The sequence below is a fragment of the Pan paniscus genome, chromosome 18, assembly GCF_029289425.2.
Source record: "Pan paniscus chromosome 18, NHGRI_mPanPan1-v2.0_pri, whole genome shotgun sequence".
Taxonomy (NCBI): Eukaryota; Metazoa; Chordata; class Mammalia; order Primates; family Hominidae; genus Pan; species Pan paniscus.
In genome coordinates, this window is record NC_073267.2 from 98,021,191 (window position 1) to 98,044,098 (window position 22,908).

At 54.1% G+C, this 22,908-nt stretch overlaps 1 protein-coding gene across 2 annotated transcripts in view; it reads left to right on the top strand.

Moving 5' to 3' along the window:
• The window catches only part of ZNF469 (zinc finger protein 469), a 345,491-nt gene that overhangs the window by 156,505 nt on the left and 166,078 nt on the right, over positions 1–22,908 (top strand). For both annotated transcript variants that reach the window (XM_034940869.3, XM_055099891.2), the window contains exon 3: positions 20,902–21,004. The gene's annotated coding sequence lies outside the window, so the exon portion shown is untranslated. The remainder of the gene's footprint in view (positions 1–20,901; positions 21,005–22,908) is intronic.

Consider the following 22,908-nt stretch of genomic DNA (forward strand, 5'->3'; position numbering starts at 1 on the left):
AATTTAAGACATTCACAGTTGGGCTGTGGGTTGCTCTTGCCAATGTGCAAATGCAGGCTGCATATGTTGCAGGGTCCTCTCATTCATTCCTCAAACATTTATCAAGCATCAGTGATATGCCCAAACACTTAGAATATAGTGCTAAGCCAGATGGGTTCTATGGGAAAGGAAACTCAATAGTAATGATAATTATGTGCCAGGCATTTTCTACATGCTTTCCCTGTGTTATCTCATATCATCCCAACACAGCTATAAAGAAAGTGCTATTTTTAATAAACTTCATTTTTAGAGCAAAGTCTAAACCTCTGTTTTAAGTTCACAGCAACATTGAGCAGAAGGTACAGAGATTTCCCATATATCCTCTGCCCCCACACAGGCATTGCCTCTCTCATTATCAACATCCCTCACTAGAGTGGTACATTCATTCCAGCTTATAAACCTACACTGACACATTATTATCAACCAAAGTCCATGGTTTACGTTGTAAGAGTTAAAGAAAGAGGAAAGAATCCTGAAAAGTGGCTCAACAGTCCAAGACAGGTTTATTTTGGAGAATAAACCTGAGAGGGGCTTCTGGCCAATTTCAGTCAGGAGTGCTCTGTCTTACAGACTAAGAGTATGGAAGGGTTCAGGGCAAGAGAGCTTATCACAGCCTTAGGATGTTTCTGTGTGGAGGAGAAGTTTATTACAGGGTTGGAATGTCTCTGGTCGGAGGGAAGGTTACCTCTGGGCTGGCATGTCTCTGGTTACAGAGGGGTTTATCTTAGGGTTGGCATGTTTCTGGTTGGAGATGTCATTTGTGATTTATGGTCATGCTGACATTAGCCATTAGGCTGATGCCCCTTGGGTTGGATTTAGGCCGTTTTTGATCATGGGGAACTTTAAAACGGTGGTACTTGTCCAAAATGACGATGCTTCTGCTCTGTCATACATCAGGGTTCATTCCTGGTGGTGTACATTCTGTGGGTTTGGAAAAATTTCTAACAATATCTATCCACCATTATGGTATCATACAAAGTAGTTTCACCGCCCTAAAAATCCTCTCTGTCTTGCCTGTTCATCTCACCCTCCTGCCAGCCCTGGGCAACCACTCATCTTTTGATGGCTCTCACACTTTTGCCTTTTCCAGGATGTCACATAGTTGGAAGTACACACTACGTAGCTTTTTAAGACTGTCTTCTTTGACTTAGTAAGATGCACTTACGTTTCCTCCACATCCTTTCATGGTTTGCAGCTCATTTCTGTTTAGTGCTGAATAATGCTCCACTGTCTGGATGGACCACAGTTTATTATCCATTCACTTATGGAGGGCTATCTTGGGTGCTCCCACATTTTGGCCACAGTGAATAAAGCTGCTATAAACGTCTGTGTGTAGGTTTTTATGTGAACATAAGTTTCCAGCTCCTTTGGGTAAATATCAAGGAGTGTAATTACTGGGTGGTATGGTAAGAGCATGTTTAGCTTTTTAAGAAGCTACCAAACTGTCTTCCACAGTGGCCACACCATTCTGCATTCCCATCAGCAATGAGTGAGAGTTCCTGTTGCTCCACATCCTCGCCCAGCATTTGGTGTTGTCGGAGTTCTGGGTTTTAGCCATGCTGTTAGGTGAGAGGCGATATCTTATGCTTATTTTAATTTGCATTTCCCTGATGACATGTGTGGTGAGGAGCCTCTTTTCTTTCTTCCTTCCTTCCTTTCTTCCTTCCTTTTTCCTTCCTTCCTTCCTTCCTTTCTTTCTTTCCTTCTTTCTTTCTTTCTTTCTCTCTCTCTCTCTCTCTCTCTCTCTCTCTCTCTCTCTCTTTCTTTCTTTCTTTCTTTCTTTCTTTCTTTTCTTTCCTTGATGGAGTTTCACTCTTGTTGCCCATGCTGGACTGCAGTGGCACAATCTCAGCTCACTGCAACCTCCGCCTCCTAGGTTCAAGTGATTCTCCTGCCTCAGCCTCCTGAGTAGCTGGGATTACAGGCATGCACCACCATACCCCACTATTTTTTTTTTTTTTTTTGTATTTTTAGTAGAGAAAGGGTTTTGCCATGTTGGCCAGGCTGGTCTCCAACTCCTGACCTCAGGTGATCTGCCTGCCTTGGCCTCCCAAAGTGCTGGGATTACGGGCGTGAGCCACCGTGCCCAGCCGGGAGCATCTTTTCATATGCTTATTTGCCATCTGTGTATCTTCTTTGATGAGGCGTCATTTAAGATATTTCGCCCACTTTTTAAATTGGGTTGTTTATTTTCAAATTGTTGAGTTTTAGGAATTCTTTGTATATTTTGGATAACAAGCCTCTCTTCTCAGATATTTCCATCAAAAATATTTTCTCCCAGTCTGTGGCTTGTCTTTTCATTTTCTTGGCAGCATCTTTCACAGAGCAGAAGTTTTCATTTTAAGGAAGTCCAGCTTATCAATTATTTCTTTCCCGGATCCTGCCTTTGGTGCTGGATCTAAAAAGTCATTGCCAAACCCTAGGTCATCTAGATCTTCTTTTATGTTATCTTCTAGGAGTTTTATAGTTTTTCATTTTCCATTTAGGCCTGGGATCCATTTTGAGTTATTTCTTTGTGAAGGTCCATGTCTAGATTCATTGTTTGCAAGTGTTCTTTTTATGTGCATTGATGAGGTTTGGGAAGGTCAATAACTTGGACAAAGTACACACCCTGGTCAGCAAAGGAACCGCAGACCATGCTTCTATCCATAGGGCTGAGCTGGGGCACAGCTTTGTGGAAACTGAGTTATGTATGAGACCCCACAAAAGGCTTAGAATCACTTCCCTTTTCCCCTCTCACTTCCTTGGCTCCAGAATGAGAATAGAATGCGCGTCCAGAAGCTCCTTTCAGTCTGCATCCTTTGACCCGTGTGCCCACATGCTGCAAGGGCTCTGGTGCCCTCTATGAAGTACAAGGAAACACTTATAAAATAGCTAAATGTGCAGTTTTGCCCCAACCAGAGGTGATTGCAATAGAACCTGGTACAGACCAGTAGAAGCAGGCATTGACAATTCAAAGAAGAAATAATAGACAAACATAACAGAGAAAGAAACATAATTGAGAAACAGAAAAATTATGGGAGACACATAACAGAGAAAGGGTGGGTGTGTGTGTGTGTGTGTGTGTTAGGGAACAGCCACTATGTTCTAACTTTGGGGAAACATCATTAAGATCTCTGAATTACTGTGTCACAGAGGAAGGGATTTCAAGACCACCTGCTGACATTTGAGGATTTTGCTCAAGGAAGGTTCCTGGAAGGGAGGGGCCACTCCCATGAGACAGCACAGCTCAGCAGAGCTGAATGGCTCACCCCCCCACCCCCCCAGCTTACCCCCTACATTGCCGATGGCCTTCTCTGCCAGGGATAGGGGCCCTGGAGCCATCGGCTAAAGGAGGCCCAGCACAAAAGGTGCCCAAGTTTATTGAGGGTTCTGGGTAGAAGTTTAAGGCAGTAATATTGGAGAGAACCTTCTTCGTGGTGACTCTAGCTTTGGGGATGCTAAGCATGGTAGCATTTGGCACAGACCCATGAGTTTAGACACTTGGAGATTTGAGCGTTTGGGTGAGGGTGACGATGATGATGGTGGTGGTCCTTGTGGTCCTGATGAACTCGGATGACATTTTAGAGGGTTTGCAGCAATGGAGAAAACGCAGCCCCAGCCTCATGGAACTTGCGTTCTGGCAGTGGGAGGTGTACAAACAGCATCCCTCACAGTAATCCTTCTACACAGATGTTATGCTTATTCTACACTCAAGGAACCGAAGCTCAGAGATGTCCACAGCTTGCCCAACCCACACAGCAGGTGGTGGTGAGTCTGGATTTGAACTGCCTTGTCCGTGGGGTGGTAGAGATTTGAGCTGCGAAGACACACGTGCCTCACCAAAACTCGTGGGAGTATTTTGTTCTCAGGGGTGACTGAGCACGCCATTTCCTCTTGACCCAGCTTAGCTCAGCCCTTCAAAGGACCAGAGAATGGTATGTGTGTCTCTTTCTCTTTAAGCAAACTTTCCTTAGGGGAAAAGAAAAAGCCATGCCACAAGGCAGAAGAAAGTCGCAGGAATGAGGCTGTGCGGCCAGGCCTCGCGGCCACCCACCGGCTTGTGAGTGGGAAGCAGTGGGATTTCCTCCCGGGCAAGCCGACCCACCCCCCACCCCACCCCCGAAGCGGGCCAGAGAGGTGTCCTCGGTGGGTCAGGAAGGGTCGACGCCCCCTCCTTCCCTCAGCCTCCTCCCTGCCGCATCCCCATCCCTCTGCCCGCCAGATTCTGCGGAGTCTGCGAAACAAAACCGCCATTGTTTCCAGCCGGGCTGCTCAGGAAAAACAACAGGTTTTTCCACTTTGGGGCCTTTGTAGATGTGGATGCCCCGCATGCTTCTCCTCCGCTGCAGAAGGCTGTGGTCTTCTGTTCCTTTCGTCAGGAAATACTCTGGGAACTCTCCAGGGCCACGGCAGCTGGGGGCCCGTCCAGCCTCCAAACTTAGGGGTTCCCTGGGACCCCAGAATCCCTATGAGCCCCAGGATCTCCCAGCCTGACAGCCACCCCCAGGCACCGCGCTCTTTCTCCTCCCAAGATGCCTCTCCTCTGCGTCTCACCCCCACCTGCACTCACACCAATGTCCCAGGGTCTCCACACACCGTGGCCCCCAAGCGGCCTCCCCAAAGTCCAGGCGCTGATCCCTCCCTCCAGGGAGAGACCCCTGACCCTGGGGTGGGGGGCTGCAGGCTCCGCCGAAGACCCTCCTGGACATCTGAGCAGCAGAGCTGATGTCTTACTCCTAGGACACAAGCCCCATCCGGACATTTACAGATTTACATATTTTTTCTGTAAATCTAAAACTGTTTTAGAATAAAAAGTCACTTTTTTTTTGTTTTTTTGTTTCGAGACAGAGTCTCACTCTGTCACCCAGGCTGGAGTGCAGTGGTAAGATCTTGGCTCACTGAAACCTCCGCCTCCCGGGTTCACGTGATTTTCCTGCCTCAGCCTCCTGAGTGGCTGGGATTACAGGCGCACACCACCACGCCCTGCTAGTTTTTTGTTTTTTTTTTTTGTATTTTAGTAGAGACAGGGTTTTACCATATTGGTCAGGCTGGTCTCACACTCCTGACCTCAAATGATCCTCCCACCTCGGCCTCCCAAAGTGCTGGGATGACAGGTGCGAGCCATCGTGCCCGGCCAACAAGTCGCTTTAAAAAGCATTCGGCTGAATGAGGGAACGAGTGTTTCCACAATACGACACGATGTCAGGCTCAGCCTAAGGCCTTGGACTGAGCAGGTTTCAATGAGCTCTGGGCCCCTGGCCACGGTTGCATCTCTGGCCGTCAGTCCTAAGCTTCGCTCTGGGGACTGTCTAGAGTGGTAGGTGCTGGTCTGGGTGCACACACGTGTCCCTTGTGTTTGCTGCTGGGAGGACGCCGCTCTCACAAATTTTGAGAAATTGTCTGGGTTTAGGAGAGTGGAGAGGCTTTACTCTTTTACAAAACTGCTTGATTTTTGACATTCTTCTCAATCATGCTCAGCGGCTCCGTGTTGACTAGGATATAGAGCTAAATGCCGTCATTTCTTTTCTCCATGATCAAATCTCAAACCCATCTGTACTGGCCCCAGAGATATCAGATCCTAATCCCTGGGACCTGTGAATGCTACTTTACACGGAAAAAAAGGGTCTCTGCAGATGTGATTGAACTGAGGATCTTGAGATGGAAAGATTGTTCTGAACCATGGTGGGGCGGCGTCTGATGGCATCAGGAGGTCCCGATAAGAGGGAACAGAAAGAAGTTTAAGACACGGAGAAAAGGAGGAGGCTGCGTGGCTACGGACGCAGACACTGGTGTGATGCAGCCATGACCAAAACTCCTGCAGCCCCAGGAAGACAGAAACACGGCGGGGAGGATCAAGTGAAAATGGGGAGCCCGGGCCAGCGTCTGGGGGTCTTGGTGCCTGACGGGGGCTTCCTGGTTCTAACAGCTGGGATGGGGTCCGGAGAGGCTCGAGCACGCTGCGACTACCCCAGGAGGCAATCAGCGATCTCACGCATGGTGGGCGGGACACAGGTGGGCCCTTCTGGGGCCTCAGCTGCTGATGTGGGTGGAAGAGGAAGGAGCCCGCATTTGAGGGAGGCAAAGTGTGCAGAGAGAAACACTTCGAGGTTCCTTTTCCTTGTGAGAAAAGCCCTGGGTGCCACCGCCCCTCACACGGCACCACCTGCCCCTCCCTGTGGCAGAGGCTGTCCCCGTTCCATTTTGGGCTGGGGGAGGCTTGTGGCCCAAGGCTAAGGGGTAAGTACATGTGCCGCAGCCCTGGAATGCACAGTAGGTCATGCCCCCCACTGAGGAATTGCCAGAGGCGGGGGACTTGTCTGATGTCACACCTGGCCTCACCCAGTTCTGCTGACGGATGGGCAGCCACAGGACCCCAAGTCCTGAAGCTTTGGGAAGTATGAGCCTGTCCTCTAGAAGGGCAGGTCCTGGCCTTTGTAAAAGAGCTCATTTTGCTGGATTGAGAACCTGGAGAAGTGAAATTAATGAGCTGAAAGTGACACCTGCCTTTGACACAAAAAGTCCACCAGCCGCTCCTCCCCCAGCCCTACCACAGGGCAAGTTCTTGGCCCTGTGCAGGTCTGTCTCGGGTGGGGGCTGCCTCGGTTAACTCCCCTTCCTGTGGCTGTGGGGAGAGGCAGGGAGCAGCTGTAGAAACCAAGAATTCCGTCTGGATCTTCAGGGTGAAGGCTCTTTGCTGGCTGTTCCCTGCTGGTGGCACAGAGGGCTTCTGTGGATGAGGACTCGGAGGCCCCCTCTCTGAGCCCAAGGAAGGCCTCACACCCCGGTGAACCACAGAACAGGGGCCATGGCGCTGCACTGGCTGAAGCTCCGGCCTCCTCTCCCTCCCACCATCTGTGCGGGACGCCCGGCTCATCCCAAACCAACTTCCTGGAGCTTTCCGAGGCCGATCTGCGAGTGACAACCAGGTGAGCTGCAGGCTGCACCGACGTTTCCACCTCACTCAGCCTTCTGGATTGTAGAGACTATGTCTGCACTCAGCATTAGTGAAGGAATTGCATTCTTGGGATTGGGGGAATCGGAGGGAAGAGGCCTTTTCCATCCCGGTGGTAGCAGAAGTGGAAATCTGTGCTGGAAATAAAACACCCTGAAATAACAGAAGAACTGGACATACTCCAGAGGGTTTTGAAGAAACCATCCCAGAGCGAGAAGGCAGGCTGGCTGCTCAAAGAGCCGAGGGGTGGGGCGTTTGAACTGCAGTTCAGTGACTGGAGAGGGGCCATTTGGGGCAGTGGCTTCCAAACCAAGTGGCTGGGCTTTGGTGGATGGGGAGCAGTCCATCATAAGCTACAGTTTGCAGGTCACGGATGGCTGCAAATTTCCTCCACGGCCAGAGGAAGATGGGCCCTTCCATGGGGCTGTCTAGGGCTCTGGGGCAGCTCTGGAAAAGACAGCCATGAACTTGGCCACGGGCAGGAGCCTGCAGAGTCCCAGCAGAGACCCCACCACCTGGGGGGCAGAGGCTCCCTATTGGGGTCCCCTCCTGGGGTCCTGGATCCCCACAGACCAAGCACAGGCCGACAATTTCCCTGCCCTCATGCATCTCGGAAGGCTTGGTGCTGGGCAGGGCCAGGGATGCTTCAGTGAGTTCTAAACATTCTCAGTGGATCAAAGATTCTCATAAACAGAGGCCTAAGTGCTTACATGGAAATTCCCAGTGGTTTATCTTGGGAATTAGTTAAGTGCAATAAAACAGGCTTCTGGCAGATCTGCGTCCTGTGGTGGCGTGACCCCCACACAGCCTCCTACGGACGAGCTCTGACCGGCTTGAGTGGGGCTGGGCTCCCTCTCAGTGGAGGAGCGTTTCATTAGCGACAGCTGGGGATTGTTCGCTGAAATGCAGGCGTGGCCCCCGGGAGAAGCAGACCTGTGAAATTCCGGACTTTGAAAATGGAAGTAAAAAAACAAGCTCTGTATGAGAACTAGGAGTCTCCAGGGATTCGTGTCTGAGTTCCTCTCTGCGAAGGAGCTTGCTGGCACTGGTCTGTCCAACCCCGGGGTTTACGGAGACTCAGGTTCCCGGACGATACTGCGTCTCCACGGCGTCCAGCGAAATGCCTCCCCCACCCCACCCAGTTGTTGGGCCTGTGGGGTAGAAAACGAACTGGGGGATTGGGATTCACTGGTGTACTCAACAGATGCATATGAGGCCCTTGTCGCAGGCTGGGCTCTGCCAGGCCGCTGTGGTACGCCGAGGTGAGTCCTCTGTGAATCGGGAACGCCCGCTCCCTGTGTCTGCCCAGAAGGCTGCACTTGTCCTGGGCCGCTCGCGGGAAGAGGTCACCCAGCAGGGAGATGTTCTGTGCCAACGTGTGCGGGGCCCCAAGGAGACAGAGGGAGGGGCAGGCGTGTGGGCCATGGTGGGGTTGGTTGGCTGAGGGCATGGGGTGCCCATGTGGGCAAGTCCCTGGGACCTCCTGAGGAGGGTGGATTGGGACTTTGCTGAGAGGCTTAGAAGGGGTCAAGGGTGCAGTGGGCAGCTCAAGCCTCCCTTTTCCGGGGGGTCCAGAGTCGCCAGAGGACCCGTAGCCCCTTGCAGCAGCAGCAGTGGCAGATGGACAGACTTTGTGGGAAGGGCCCTGCAGACACCGCCTCTCCCATCCCAGAGGTGCCTGTGAGGCAGAGGAGGAGAGGCCTGCTGAGAACAAACCCTGGGTCCCCCACCTCCGAGACTGATGCGCCGGGCAGAGGCCGCCTTCCTGCCTCCTTGCTGGGGCATCTTCCCCTTCCTGCTGACCTGCGTGGCCAGGAGACCCCAGGCTGGGCTGACCAGAGCCCTGGAACAAGCTCACAGAAAGCTCTTCTCCACTTCCCAGGGAGCCTCCTGCCCACATCAGCCTCCCTGTGGCAGGCCCAGTGTCCACACCACGTGCACTCATGGAGCTCGGCCCCTGGGAGACTTACTCCCCACCCCCCAGGACCTGCTCCTGGCACCAAGCTGGCCACAGGGGCCACGTCCTCTGCATGTGGCAGGCCTCAGGGACGGCCCTGCCCACAAGGTCACTCTGCTCCTGGGTCCTCAGGCCCCTTTGCTTCCAGGAGAAGCTTGTCCTTCCTCCTCCCACAGCGAAACCCACAGAGAGGAGCGCACGCCCCGTGGCTCCTGCCCTGCCCTAGGCTGGCCACCCCTCATGCAGCTCAACTCCCACGTATCCCTGGGGCCGGGGCAGGCCAGCCCTGATGCCCACCTTCCTCTCTCCCATGGCCCCCTTTGAGGTGAGCCAGCCCTGTCTCCAAACCTGGGGTGCTGTAGAGATGCCTCCTCCTATCTGCTGGCTCCAGGACTGTCCCCTGCTCTGCCCCCACCCCAGCCTCCCCACCTGTGCATGTTCACAGCCCCATGGCGCCTCCCAATACCTGCTGAGCTCAGCCCTGGCCCCTCATCCCAGCCCCATCCTCCTCCCACATCCTCCTCCCCAGCACCACCGCCTGACCCCTGCATGGCCAGAGGAAACACACCTTTGTCCGGCCTCCCAGCCCAGCCACACCTCAAGCTCAGCACAGGTCCCCACTCCCCCGAGCCCCTCCCAGTCTGGTCCTGCTCGTCCCACACCTGCTGGGCTTTGGCGCAACCCTAGGCTGCCTGGCCACACGGCCCCCCCCCCGCCTCGCACCCTCGCGCCGCGCACAGGCGGTACTTCTCAGATGCTCACTGGGCTGTTTTCCAGTGGGTCTGGGGGCTCCTGAGGGTGACCGTGGCCTCTCCCCCACATCCTTCCTGTCCTCATCCAGGGAGCAGGCACACAGGGCTGACTGCAGTTCTGTGCTCAGCAAGGGAGACGCCCATTTTCTTCGAGGATTTCCTCTGGCGCTGACCTACTAGATGCGTGGGGTCAAGGGACGGGGGCAGGGCAGAGGAGTTCAGGTTTCGGCAGCTGCCACTCCGCCCTCGTCCTGTCAGGGACACCTCGGGCCAAGGCGCTGTCTGGATTTTAGCCAGCAATGGGGAGTCCCGCTCTGCCCTGGCCGCCGCCCACTGTCTCGTGTGAGTGAGTCACCGGCTGCTTCAGCTCCCTCCTCCTCCAGGGGTGACTTCACCCGGTCGGCTCTCACTGACAAAGAAAGGGATCCAAGAAATCAGGGGTGTGGAGGCAGGAGGCCAGGGGCCTTCCTGGGACCCCTCAGGAGGTTCCCCTAGCACCACTCCCAGGCAGAACAGCCCAGCCTCACCCCGAGGGCTGCGGGAGGTGCTGCTAGAAAATCACTTGGGGCTTCCTTTTGGCCTGCCAGTGAGTCATGAGGGCTGTGGCACAGAGGGGCAGGGGGACATCCAGGAGGGCTGGGTGCTCCTGCTGCTGTCCTGGGAGGGGGCACGGCAGTGTCCGGCGGGGACGGGTGCATCCAGTAAAGGAGTGCGTGCAGCGTGTGGCATCTGAGCGAAGCTGGAGCCACACCGTGTGGCTGGGGACCCCAAACTCCTCACTCAGCTCCCCCCAGCCTCAATGTTCCCATCTGTGAAGTGGGGCACAGGAAACCCGCCCGTCCTGGGTCACAGGGTGCTGGAGGAGCAGACGGGAGTAGGTTGTGCCCTGCGAAACTCTGCACCTCGGGAGGCGGCGCGTCTCTCCCGCAGCCTCACTGGGGTGTGTGTGGCCCAACCCGGGGATCCCCGCCGGCTTCTCCACTCCCTTGGCTGCCTCCAGGCTCAGCAGAGGTGGTTTCTGTCCTTTGGTTTGGATGAAGGTGGTTGGCTCAGCGGAGACCATCTTTCTCTGGTAAATGGGAACAGAGGCCCAGAGGGGATGGGATTGGCCCAAAGTCGCACATGACGGGCCCTGACTGCCCGGCCAGCTCCCCACCCCCAACAAGCTTGAGCTGCCACCCCTAAGCGCCAGGCTTCCTGGAGGGCCCCTGCCCAGGCAGCAGGCCTGAGCTCCATGGGGTTGGTGGCCTGTGCCCTCCGACAGACACGGGGTTGGCCACTACTGAGGGTCAGCAGCGTGTGAGGCTGGCTGGCCACTGGGAGGCTCAGGAGGGCAGGGGGCCCAGCCCTCTGTGGAATGCAGGGCCACTGGGAGGCCGGGTTCACGCTGCAGGGACAGCACCACTGGAGCTATGGGGGGACTTGGGGCCACTGGGAGGCCAGGTCCACGCTGACCACAGGGATGGCACTGCTGGAGCTACAGGGAGGTTGCTGGGGCTGCTCCGGCTGAGCTCCCAGGTGCCAGGCTCCAGGAGACAGCACGGCCTGTCGTGCACACGAAGGAACCAGGAGCAGGGAAGGTCACTCGTGTCTTTGGGGTCTCACGGTTGCTGGGGTGTGTTCAAGTCAAAATAAAAATGTAGAGGCGAATTTCCAAGTTTAACGTTTTATTTGGGAAGAAAGGATTGCATCTTGGGGCATACGTGCCGACCAGGTAAATGGTGGAGGTTGGAGAAGCAGTAGAAGGTTGGTGGTTTTACAAGAAAGGGGAAGGTTACCTATGGCTCTTTGAGGAAGTTCACTGGCACTGGGAAAGTTCTGAGGACCTGGGACGTGCTGGTCGGTGTGACAGCTGTGAGCAGAATTCCTTCTGGAGTTGGAGCAAGTGACCTCAGCAGCTGTGGATAAAACTGGTCCCAGGTGACAAAAGGCAGTTTCAGCAGCTGGACTTGCAGAGAGTTCCATTCTTGGAGCAGTGTTGTGCCCTGAGTACTTTTCCCCTGCCTTCCGAAGGCAGTTTTAGTTGGTGTGACAAGAATGACACACTTTGTATGATCAGTGTTTATAGGTGTGAGCTTGGTGGCAGGGGCATCCTCTGCAAACTCATCCCAGCCATAACCAGGGGGGCCCTGGAGCAGCAGCCCCCGCCAAGGCCTCGGGAACTGGATTCCAGGCGCTCCGGGTGCCCGGCAAGAGGACCTGGGTGTCCGTGGGTCACGACTCTGGAGCTCACTCTATCTGCCTTCTCCCTGCGGCTCACACTGGCCGGCGGCACCCTCCATCGGCGCCCTCACTCTCTGCGTGTGGTCTGTCCGTGTCACTCATCTGCCCCTGTCACTTTGGCTTATTTATACCTTGCTGCCGAGGGCGTGCTCCTGACCGTGGCTGCCATGGAGCCCCGCCTCCACCCGGCACCACATCGATTCTTTCCCTGTGGCCCCGTTTAAGTGCCCCAGGGAGGAATCTGGCCCAGTGCCTTCTTGCCCAGCCTCACTTCGGTGCCAGTCGCGAAAGCCCAGGGATTGTCTGCCCGGGAGCCCGACGCACACCCCTGGACACAGAAGTGCTGTCCGTTCAGACGTGGTGAGGAGGGGTCCGGGGGTCAGCTCTGCTCATCTCCTCATGCCCAGGGCTGGCCCACCACGGGCACAGAGCAGCACGTGGTCATTGAGGCTGGAAATAAAGAGCCTACTTTTCCCGGCTGAGCTGAGTCCCTTTCGGTTCCAAATGGATTCTGTGTTCCTCCCTCTGGGGCAGGCTGGCCTGGCAGGAGGTCACCACACAGGGCCCCCAGGTGTGGAGTGGGTCCCTGGGGGATAAGGGCTGAGTGGAAATGGAGGGGAGGGTGCACCTGTTGGGGGACTGACTTACCCAAGTCCAGGAGGAGGCTGTGCTGGGGGCACGGGGTCGGCAGGGACACCGTGGCTGTTTGCAGGTCGGGCTGTTTGGGATAATGCAGCGATGAGTGTCCAGTATGTTTCACTTCACTCACATAGATTCCTCGGGGTGGCACTGCCGGGTCCTGAGTAAGCCGACCTTTCACCTTTTAACAGCACCAGCTGGCTTTCCAAAGCGGCTGAGCCATTTCCCATGCCCCCCGGCACCAAGGGAACCGATTTCTCCACATTCTTACCGGCTCCTGCCATCCTCTGGGTTTTGATCAGGGTTATTCCAGCAGGTGTGCAGTGGGCTTCGATGCGCTTTTCCCCTCTTCATGGAGGTTGAGCTCCTTTGGATGTGTTTATTTGCCATTGACATGTCGTCTTTGGTGAAATGTCTATTCAAGTCTTTTCCCTATATTTTAAACATAAACTTTTTACTCTGGAAGAATTTTCTGTTTCTAGGACAGTTGTGGCATGAGCCCTGCGTTCCCGCGCCCCGTTGTCAGTCTCCCCCTCGCTGGTGTCTTAAGTCTCCGTGGTGCATTTGGCTACCCTGAGAAGATGACGTTGGTCTGTACGTCAACAACATCGACTGACTACAAACAAATGTCAGACTTGGATCTGATTTCAGTCATTTTTTCACCAACATCTCTGTTCTGTCCCAGGACACCGTGTGACACTCCATCCCCAGGGCCTCCTCTCAACTGAGACCGTTTCTCAGAATTTCCCTATTTTTGAGGACCTTGACAGTTTTGAAGAGGACCGGCTGAGTATTTTGTGGACTGTCCCTCAATTTGAGTTCTCCTGACATTTTTCTCCTGGGTAGAGTGAGATCCTGGGTTTTCAGGAAGAACATGCAGGGGTCAAGTGCTTGGTGCCTCACATCCCCGCGGGGGTTGGCACCGCCAGCAGGACGTGTGGCTGTCGACACTGACCTGGGCCGCTGGGCTGAGGTCACGCTTGTCACACTTCTCTACTCTGTTCTTTGGAAGCAAGTCACTAAGCCCGGGCCACCATAACATTTTTTTTGAGGTAAGCCTGGGAGGGTGCCCTAGACGCTCGCTTGAAGTACATCGAATGTTTTCGGTGTGGAAAACGCCCAGCCCGGCCCCCATGAGCTGTAGGACACCAGGCAGGTCACCTCCCCTCTGTGAGCCTCCCCTGAAGAGGGAGGGGATCCTTGGACACATAGAGCCCTGGGCCTGGGCAGTGACATCACATTTAGGCCCTTGGAAGGGCATGGAAGGTCACGGGCTGCCGGGAGGAGAGATGGTATTTCAGTTGACCTAGGAGGGCCTGGGCCATGCAGGGCCTGGGTGAGGGCTGGGTGTGCTGGGTCCCTCTGCTCAGCCCTCCCCTTTCTTACAGCCCAGTCTTTCCATGAGGAGCAGGTGAAGGCGGGGCAGGCAGGGCAGGCGGGAGCTGGGCTCCACACCAGTGGAACTGGGTTTGAGTCTTTCCACTTTCCACGGCCGGCTGGGGCAAGCTGCATAATTTCTCTGCGCCTTAGCTTCTTTCCCTGCAAAATAGGGATAAAAACTGTACCCAGGCGGCCTGGCCTGTGACAGGTGGGTGCACCCGGGCGGCCGGGCCTATGACAGGTGGGTGCACCCGGACGGCCGGGCCTACAGCAGGTGGGTGCACCCTGGTGGCCGGGCCTACAGCAGGTGGGTGCACCCTGGCGGCCGGGCCTGTGGCAGGTGGGTAGAACTGGTGTTTCCCACAGGAGATGAATATCACCCTGCAGCACATTCTTTTTCTTTTTCTTTTCTTTTTCCCAATCCTCATCTTTATTTTTATCTTTTCTCAACATCTTACTATGTGACTTTCCAAACACACGGACCTCTTAAGACCCCTGCACACACTGTGGGCCCCGCCTCCACCTGGGCTGCCCGGCTTCCTCCCACCATGTCTGTGTGGCATCCTCCCACCCATCCTTACCGGGACGCTTGTTTAAATCACGTCTTCTGTACCTGCTGGTTGGTATTCTGCTCTCGGGAACTGCTGACCAATCCCCCCAGCACACACTTGCTGGTTTTTCTGTCACCAGGATGGCCTTGTGAGTTGTTACTCTATTTCATGAGTTACAAACTCAGCGGCTTCTGATGGCTCCTGAGGTGGTCAGGAGTGTCCCCACCTTTTCTGAGTGTGTCTGACTTCCCGGCATAGATGCTCCAGGTGCACCCAGTCATTCTCCTGCCCACGCCCTGGACTCAGCCACTTCTCCATGGAGCCCTGGCTCCTTTAGAGCAGAGTGTTTTCTAGAAACCACCATCCAGGATCTAGGTTCGCGTCCTGCATTTCTAGGTGGTTGTGACATCGGCACTGCCTCCTGTAGACGGGGCAAGCCATCATCAGCTGGAGACTGGCATTCGTTAGTAGCTTTTTTTCTTCTTGGAGGTAAATTGCGCCTGCAGTGAAATGCCAAATCTTCATGGACCAGAATTCTGGCATGCATCCTCCTGGATGACCCCAAGCCCATGTGGGTAGAGAGAGGGTCTGGCCAGGGCCCTGCTCCCCACCCTGGGCCCAGGGGACTCCAGCTCCCTGACCTTCGGCCTCCCAGCCCTGCCACCCATCCTTCCCAAGGACGTTGAGGGTGAAGGGGAGGAGATCTGGTTGGCTGCTCACAAACCAGCTGGGCCTTTCAGCACCGTGGGCTGATGGCTGTGCGTGTCCATGTGGCCGGCCAGCTCGCCAGGGTCCTGGACGCTCGCACCTGCTGCCTGGAAGGTATGGAAAATGGGGACAGCCAGAGGCTCAGGACAAGGCCGGACTCCACGTGGCTGCTCAGGGCCTGCTTATCATGCAGACTCCCTGGGCATTTGTGTGCATGCTTCTGTGCCTGAGCTTCCCGGACAGTGACGTTCCATCCGTCTGCAGCATACAAAACCAAAGGCTTTTACCATACTCGATGCTTCGCAGACTGTGCCCAGATTCCAAGTATCCAAAGCAATCATGCTCACTCCACGGGAAGATTCTCCAGGCTGCTTTCCTCTGCCTCTTGTTTTTCTCTTGGCTTTTGCCTTCTTCTCATTCTTCCTCTCCGGGAAGGAAAACTCCGTCTCTGAACACTTCTGTGTGGTGTTCAAGGCTTTCTGTGGAGGGCTAACCACTGAGAACTTCTGGGCTTTGAGATCAGTGCCATTGGCTTGAGCCTCCACCCATTTATTCTATCATTTATTCATTCATTCATTCTTGTTTTCAGTTCAGGAACAGACAGTTCAGGTGTGGGTACCCCCTCTCGGGGCTGGCATCCAGGCTGAGGATTCACGGCCGGTCCACATCCCAGCTCTGGAATCAGACAGGCCTGGGTTGGGATTCAGCTCAGTTGTTCACTGTGTGACTTGGAGTGAGTCGCATTCCCTCTCTGAGCCTCAGGGGTCCTCCTCTGTAAGAGGGGGATGGTAACAGAACCTGCCTTATAGGGTTGTTGAAAGGATTCAGTGAGATTCTGCACAGAATGTTCGAGCCCAGGCCTGGCTTCCGGGAGAGCCACCGTCATCATCTTTGTTGGTAATAACAGACCCTGCGGAAAAGCTATTGTGCAGAATTTGGACAAAGTACGTGGGAATGTGGCAACATGTGCAGCTGCTCTTCCCCAGGGAGGGGGTTAGGGCCGGGGCCGGGGCCAGAGGCGGCTTCACAGACTATGAGGGTGATTTGTGAGAAGGTGGCCTAGGCTAGAACAGCCCAGACAGAGGCATGAAGTGTGGGGAGCCATGTGAGTTCACAGTGGGCGGACTGGCTTCCAGGGCTGGGCTGCAAAGGTCTCAAAAGCCTCAGTAGGAAGGCATGTGTGGCACGTGGAAAGGAAGCTGCCTGATGACGCTGCTTGCTCCCAACAGTGTCTGAGACTAGAGCATCCAGGGGGCCAGGCCCCAACAGCAGGAATCCCCATGGAGCTCAGAGCAGAGCTGCATGCAGGAATCAACAAAGGGTCAGAGCGAAGGTGAGGCAGGGGAGCTGAGTCACCACAGCAGGCAGGTCCAATGGAGACTGAGTAGGAACTGACCATCAAGAACTCAACAGACTTGGGAACAGACAGGGCTGGGGCACAGTGTCAGATTCTAGACATGGCAGGGCTCTCAGGGGTGGGTGGATGGATCTTGGGTGGTTGGGTAGATGGATGAATTGTGGATAAATGGTTGGGTGGATGGATATATGAATGAGTGAGCGGATGGACAGATGGATGGATAGGTGTATGGCTAGATGAGTGGGTGGATGGATGAATTGTGGATAAATGGGTAGGTGCATGGATAGATGAGTGGTTGGGTAGTTGAATGGGTGGACAGACAGATGGATGGATTTATGAGTGGGTGAATGAATGAATTGTGGATAAATAGGTGGGTAGATGGATAGATAAATGGGTGGATGGATGAATAGATGAGTGGGTAGATGGATGAATTTTGGGTAAACGGGTAGGTGGATGGATAGATGAGTGGGTGGGTAGATGGATGGGTGGGTGGATGAATTGCGGGTTGTTAGATGGATGGATAAATGGATGTGTGGATGAGTAGATGGATGGATGAGAAGTAATGAATGGATATGTGGATAGACGAATGGGTGGGTGGATGGATGGGTGGGTGGGTGGGAGGATGGATGCATGCTGGGTGGTTAGATGGGTGGATGAATGAGTGGGTTGATGTAGATGAATGGATGGGTGGGTAGGTGGATGGATGGTGACTGGATGGATGAATGGTGGATAAATGGTGTGGATGGTTGTATGCTGGGTGGTGAGATAGATGAATGAACAGGGGGGTGTATGGATAGATGAGTGGATAGATGAATGAACAGGTGGGTGTATGGATAGACGAGTGGACGGATGGATGAACGGGTGGGTGTGTGGGTAGACGAGTGGACGGGTGGATGAACGGGTGGGTGTGTGGATAGATGAGTGGACGGGTGCATGAACGGGTGGGTGTGTGGATAGACGAGTGGACGGGTGGATGAACGGGTGGGTGTGTGGATAGACGAGTGGACGGATGGATGAACGGGTGGGTGTGTGGATAGACGAGTGGACGGGTGGATGAACGGGTGGGTGTGTGGATAGACGAGTGGACGGGTGGATGAACGGGTGGGTGTGTGGATAGACGAGTGGACAGATGGATGAACGGGTGGGTGTGTGAATAGGTGAGTGGACAGATGGATGAACGGGTGGGTGTGTGGATAGATGAGTGGACGGATGGATGAATGGGTGGGTGTATGGATAGACGAGTGGATAGATGGATGAACAGTGGATAAATGGGTGGATGGATAGATAGACTGGTGGGTAGGTGGACAGGCAGGCACATGGCTGGATGAGTGAGTGGGTGGATGGATAGCTGGACAGATAGATAGATGGATGGGTGAGTGAATGGATACATGAATGAAGTTGCCAGTTGAAGCCACTTGCTGCAATCCTGTGTGGTGTTATGCTAGGAAAAGAATGACCTTCAGAGGAAAACAGTCATGGTTCTGTCCCTCACAACCACATTACTCTGCAGTAGTTGCTCAATAATATCCATCCAACAAAGGATTTTTATATAGAACTTATTTTACAAAGTCGTGCACATGAAAAGACGCGCAATATCACTAATCATTGGGAAATGCAAATCAAAACCACACTGACATACCACCTCACGCCCATTAAGGTAATTACCATAAAACACAAAGCTAAACCAGAAAATAACATGTGTTGGCAAGGATGTAGGGACACTGGAACCCTCCTGCACGGTTGGTGGGAATGTAAATGGCACCGCATCTGTGGAAGACGGTATGGAAGTTCCTCAAAAAATTAAAACTATGTCTGCTTTATGATTCAGCCATCCCACTTTTGTGTACATACCCAAATGAACTGAAAGCTGAGGTCCAAAGAAACATCCACACACCCATGTTCACAGCAGCACTATTCACAACTGCTAAAAGGTGGAAGAAATTCAGTGTCCGTGGACAGGTGAATGGATACATACAATGTGGTGTATTCACACCATGGAATATTTTTTATTCAGCCTTAAGAAACTCTGACACATGCTACCACATGGACGGACCCTGAGGACATTCTGCTCAATGAAATAAGCCAGACACAAAAAGACAAAAACTGTCTAATGCCCATGGTGTGAGGTCCCTAGAGCAGTGAGATTCACAGGGCTGGGAAGTTAGTCTTTAATGGAGACAGAGTTTCAGTTGGAAAGCTGAAGAGAGTTCTGTGGATGGTGGTGGTGATTGCACAATGCCGGAAACGTGTTTGATGCGACTGAACTGCTTACTCAGAAATGGCTAAAGTGGTAAATTTTATGTTACGTGTATTTTACCACAATAAAAGATAAAAATATAAGTCTCATAAACATGGTGTTGCATGAAGTCACATGCTTCTGGTGTGACCGCACCAATAGAAGTTTCACAACAGATCAGCCCACCCTCTGCCTTCAGAAGACAGGCTGGTGTCCGGGCAGGGCCCCCGGGGAGGGCAGGCCGTGTCCTGATTCTGGATCTGGCTCTGGTGACATGCATGTGCTCTGTGTGAAAAGGCTGTGGGGGTGTGCTTGCTTGCTCATTTTTCTGCGTTTCTGTTATCCTTGGAAGAAGGTTTTAAAACTACAGAATTCAGTTCAATTCTGCTCTTCAGTTATTAGAGTAAAGGACACTTCGTTCACCGTAGCTTCATGGAGGACTCGCCGTATTGCCTTAGCCCTCACTCATGGCCGTAGGATCCTGAGAACCTTCTCATGGACCTGACATGGTTCGCAGACGGACACTGGCAAACATTGCTTATGGGGCAGCACTGGCCCCCAGGCCGAGCTGTTTTACAAACAGCGTATACACGCTTGGACACTCGCTCGCACACATGCCAACACTCTGATTTAAAAACTAAAAAGGAGCAAAGTTGTCTTAAAGACAGAGTGAGTGTGTGGGAGGGGGTTTCCGGGAAGCCTGGGTGTCCCCACCCCCATGTCTGTGGGCTGGAGAGATAGGGCACAAATGCTCCCACGAGCTCTGCGACCCGGAAACGATTAATTAATTAGACAGTGGAGACGGGAGCCTACCGCGCATTTGGCCTCTGCAGGCAGCTGCTTTTCTATGTCTTGCTGACAGTCCGAACGATCCTACATAAAATGGGGAGGGGCCGGCGAGCACCTGGGGAGGCTGAACAGTGGATCCCAGCAAGCACAGCCACCATGCAAAGACCCCAGCCTCCGGTGCTCTGCACTTTTACATGTAAAACATCACCAGAGACAAGAAAACATGTCTTTGGAGGCTACCTGGGTTAGTTGGAGTCATGGGTGCTGAGTTAGCTGGAGTTAGCTGGGGTGACGGGTGCTGAGGAAGGCACCAAGAATCCAGTGCTCCTGAGATCCCCTCAGAGCCACAGCTCCTGCCGCCACCCATCTTCCGGGGCATTGATGGCGGGAGGGTGCCTGGAGTGGCTCGGGCCCTCACAGCATCCTTCCACCTCTGTCATCACCCCAAAAGGGAGGCACGGCTTTCTCCTCATGACTAGAGTGGGTACACTGAGGCACTGAAAGACCAGGCTGGTGTCCAGGCTGCTGGCTCTGAATCCCATGCAGCTTCTAAACCGGTGTTTGTCACGAGCCTGATTTCCTCCTTCCCCCAAACCCCAAAGCCTCCCAGGACCCTGGTTAGGGAAGGAAGTGTGGGGCTGGCAGCGTGGTCCTGACTCTTGTTGCGGCATGGCGGAGGGGATAAGACCCCCCCAGGAGGCGGGGCACAGGGGAACAGGGGAAGGTGTCTCCCCAGCCCCTGGCTCACACAGCCCAAGTGAGACACAGAGTCCTGTAAGATGGAGACCAAGGGGCTGGAAAACACGGGAACAGGCCCATAAAGTGCAGAGTCCATCCTGGGAGGCCGTGGCAGCGACCCCGGCAGGACCACAGCACTGCAGTCCTTCCCCCAGCATGATGCCGCCTGGCACCCTCCAACAGGCTCCACATGGGCCAGCAAGTGGACACCCCCTCCGGGACACAGTGCAGTGACCAAACAGAGTGATCCAGACTTAGATGCCATCCTGGGGGTGGGGGATGGGGTGAGAAAACGAGGCCCCTGCACAGGAGTCCAAGCCACAGAAAGCCGGATGGGCAGGTCCTGGGATGGCCAGGCCCCTGTGCGTGTAAGCGAGTGTGCTAAAACCATCCAAGCACACTCGCTGGATGTGGAGTGGGGGTGCAGCAAGCAGTGGGGACTGGGAGGAAAGTCAGTGCATTTCAGACAAGCGCCATCAAGCGGGCCCCTCTCCTCCACGGGGCCTGGCAACTGCCCACCCTGGGGGGCTGCACCCTACTGGTTTCCCCAGCACCCCCGCCGAGCACCTCAGCCTAAATGCCTGTGTGTGATTTGCAGAGTCCTCCGGAGGCTGAGAGCAAACGGCTGCACTAGGAACCCAAGCAGTCAGACCGGCCCCCACCCTGGAGTGAACACATCGCCACTGCCAGGCATCGCAGGGGTAAGGAGCGGTTTTCTCTTCTCTTTAAAGCTTGATTTCGCATCACGTCCTGCCTTTTTCCTTATGTTTATTGTCACGGGCTGTATCGCATGAAGACAGTGCACGAGTTAGTACTGGAATCATAGCAGTGCATGGGTCAGTGCTGTGCCACACTGACACTTGGTCAGTACCATGCACAGTTAGTGCTGTGCCACGCTGACACTCGGTCAGTACCATGTAGATATCAGTGCACGGTTAGTGCTGTGCCACGCTGACACTCGGTCAGTACCATGTAGATATCATTAGTGCCACGCTACGCTGACACTAGGTCAGTACTGTGTAGATATCATTAGTGCTGTGCCACGCTGACGCTCGGTCAGTACCGTGTAGATATCAGTGCACAGTTAGTGCTGTGCCACGCTGACACTCGGTCAGTACCATGTAGATATCAGTGCATGGTTAGTGCTGTGCCACACTGACACTTGGTCAGTACCGTGTAGATATCAGTGCATGGTTAGTGCTGCGCCACGCCGACCCTCAGTCAGTACCGTGTAGATATCAGTGCACAGTTAGTGCTGTGCCACACTGACACTCGGACAGTACCATGTAGATAACATTAGTGCTGTGCCACGCTGACACTCGGACAGTACCATGTAGATATCATTAGTGCTGTGCCATGCCAACGCTCAGTCAGTACTGTGTAGATATCAGTGCACAGTTAGTGCTGTGCCATGCTGACGCTCGGTCAGTACCATCTAGATATCATTAGTGCTGTGCCACGCTGACATTCGGTCAGTACTGTGTAGATATCAGTGCACAGTTAGTGCTGTGCCATGCTGACGCTCTGTCAGTACCATATAGATATCATTAGTGCTGTGCCACACTGACACTCGGTCAGTACTGTGTAGATATCAGTGCACGGTTAGTGCTGCACCACGCTGACGTTCGGTCAGTACTGTGTAGATATCAGTGCACGGTTAGTGCTGCACCACGCTGACGCTCGGTCAGTATCGTCTAGATATCAGTGCACGGTTAGTGCTGTGCCACACTGACACTTGGTCAGTACTGTGCTGATGTTGGTGCACAGATCAGTGCTGCGCCACACCAACGCTTGGTCAGTACCATGCACAGGTTAGTGCTGTGCCACACCGATGCTTGGTCAGTACCGTGTTGATTTTGGTGCACGTGTTGGTGCTGTGCCACCCTGATGCTTGGTCAGTCCCATGCCGATGTCAGCACATGGGTTGGTGCTGTGCCACCCTGACGCTTGGTCAGTACTGTGCCAATGTCGGTGCACAGGTTAGTGCTGTGCCACACCAACGCTTGGTTAGTACCATGTAGATATCAGTGCATGGGTTAGTGTTGTGCCAGACTCACGCTTGGTCAGTACCATGCATGGGTTAGTGCTGTGCCACACCGATGCTTGGTCAGTACCATGTTGATTTTGTTGCACGTGTTGGTGCTGTGTCACCCTGATGCTTGGTCTGTCCCATGCCAATGTCAGCACACAGGTTGGTGCTGTGCCACCCTGATGCTTGGTCAGTACTGTGCTGATGTCGGTGCACAGGTTAGCGCTGTGCCACACCAACACTCAGTCAGTACCATGTAGATATCAGTGCATGGGTTAGTGTTGTGTCACGCTGACGCTTGGTCAGTACCATGCATGGGTTAGTGCTGTGCCACACTGATGCTTGGTCAGTACCGTGTCAATTCTGGTGCACAGATTAGTGCTGGGCCATGCTGACGCTTGGTCAGTACGGTGACAATGTTGGCTCACAGGTTAGTGCTGTGCCACACCAATGCTTGGTCAGTACCGTGTCAATTTTGGTGCATGGGTTAATGCTGCGCCACCCTGATGCTTCGTCAGTACTGTGCTGATGTCGGTGCACAGGTTAGTGCTGTGCTATGCTGACGCTTGGTCAGTA